This window comes from Perkinsus marinus (genome assembly GCF_000006405.1).
Source record: "Perkinsus marinus ATCC 50983 genomic scaffold scf_1104296943928, whole genome shotgun sequence".
Lineage (NCBI taxonomy): Eukaryota > Perkinsozoa > Perkinsida > Perkinsidae > Perkinsus > Perkinsus marinus.
The window spans coordinates 1-1,311 of record NW_003211647.1 but is presented as its reverse complement, the minus strand read 5'-3'; the positions used below and the strand labels follow the sequence as shown (position 1 = coordinate 1,311).

General features: G+C 41.9%; 9 non-coding genes across 9 annotated transcripts; all 9 read right to left on the bottom strand.

Moving 5' to 3' along the window:
• Positions 1 to 105: 105 nt before the first annotated feature.
• On the bottom strand, positions 106 to 177 carry Pmar_PMAR014403. The gene has a single exon. It is a non-coding gene; the product is annotated as a tRNA-Gln (tRNA).
• A 62-nt stretch (positions 178 to 239) lies between these two features.
• Positions 240 to 311, bottom strand: Pmar_PMAR014402. Its single transcript has one exon. It is a non-coding gene; the product is annotated as a tRNA-Gln (tRNA).
• Positions 312 to 373: 62 nt separating this feature from the next.
• On the bottom strand, positions 374 to 445 carry Pmar_PMAR014401. Its single transcript has one exon. It is a non-coding gene; the product is annotated as a tRNA-Gln (tRNA).
• A 62-nt stretch (positions 446 to 507) lies between these two features.
• Positions 508 to 579, bottom strand: Pmar_PMAR014400. Its single transcript has one exon. It is a non-coding gene; the product is annotated as a tRNA-Glu (tRNA).
• Positions 580 to 641: 62 nt separating this feature from the next.
• On the bottom strand, positions 642 to 713 carry Pmar_PMAR014399. Its single transcript has one exon. It is a non-coding gene; the product is annotated as a tRNA-Gln (tRNA).
• Positions 714 to 775: 62 nt separating this feature from the next.
• Pmar_PMAR014398 lies at positions 776 to 847 on the bottom strand. Its single transcript has one exon. It is a non-coding gene; the product is annotated as a tRNA-Gln (tRNA).
• A 62-nt stretch (positions 848 to 909) lies between these two features.
• Pmar_PMAR014397 lies at positions 910 to 981 on the bottom strand. The gene has a single exon. It is a non-coding gene; the product is annotated as a tRNA-Gln (tRNA).
• A 62-nt stretch (positions 982 to 1,043) lies between these two features.
• Positions 1,044 to 1,115, bottom strand: Pmar_PMAR014396. The gene has a single exon. It is a non-coding gene; the product is annotated as a tRNA-Gln (tRNA).
• Positions 1,116 to 1,177: 62 nt separating this feature from the next.
• Pmar_PMAR014395 lies at positions 1,178 to 1,249 on the bottom strand. The gene has a single exon. It is a non-coding gene; the product is annotated as a tRNA-Gln (tRNA).
• Positions 1,250 to 1,311: the final 62 nt, after the last annotated feature.

The following is a 1,311-nucleotide window of genomic DNA, read 5'->3' as shown; positions in this document are numbered from 1 at the left end:
CCAGATTCAGAGTCTGGAGTGCTAACCGTTACACCATAAAACCATCCATTTGTATTTACTTGACGCGGCGCTTTTGCTCTCCAATGGAATAACTATCATATACTAAGGTTTTACCGGGATTTGAACCCAGATCGCCAGATTCAGAGTCTGGAGTGCTAACCGTTACACCATAAAACCATCCACTTACATATACTTGACGCAGCTCTTTTGCTCTCTGAAATAATAACTATCATATGCTAAGATTTTACCGGGATTTGAACCCAGATCGCCATATTCAGAGTCTGGAGTGCTAACCGTTACACCATAAAACCATACGTACCAAATAACTTGACGCGGCGCTTTTGCTCTCCGATAGAATAACTATCATATATCAAGGTTTTACCGAGATTTGAACCCAGATCGCCAGATTCAGAGTCTGGAGTGCTAACCGTTACACCATAAAACCATACGTATCAAATAACTTGACGCGGCGATTTTTCTCTCCGATAGAATAACTATCATATACCAAGGTTTTACCGGGATTTGAACCCAGATCGACAGATTGAGAGTCAGGAGTGCTAACCGCTACACCATAAAACCATCCATTTGTATTTACTTGACGCGGCGCTTTTGCTCTCCAATAGAATAACTATCATATACTAAGGTTTTACCGGGATGTGAACCCAGATCGCCAGATTCAGAGTCTGGAGTGCTAACCGTTACACCATAAAACCATCCACTTACATATACTTGACGCAGCTCTTTTGCTCTCTGAAATAATAACTATCATAAGCTAAGGTTTTACCGAGATTTGAACCCAGATCGCCAGATTCAGAGTCTGGAGTGCTAACCGTTACACCATACAACCATACGTACCAAATAACTTGACGCGGCGCTTTTGCTCTCCGATATAATAACTATCATATACCAAGGTTTTACCGGGATTTGAACCCAGGTCGCCAGATTCAGAGTCTGGAGTGCTAACCGTTACACCATAAAACCATCCATTTGAATTTACTTGACGCGGCGATTTTGCTCTCCGATAGAATAGCTATCATACATCAAGGTTTTACCGGGATTTGAACCCAGATCGCCAGATTCAGAGTCTGGAGTGCTAACCGTTACACCATAAAACCATCCACTTATATATACTTGACGCAGCTCTTTTGCTCTCTGAAATAATAACTATCATATGCTAAGGTTTTACCGGGATTTGAACCTAGATCGCCAGATTCAGAGTCTGGAGTGCTAACCGTTACACCATAAAACCATACGTACCAAATAACTTGACGCGGCGCTTTTGCTCTCCGAATATAATAACTATCATATACC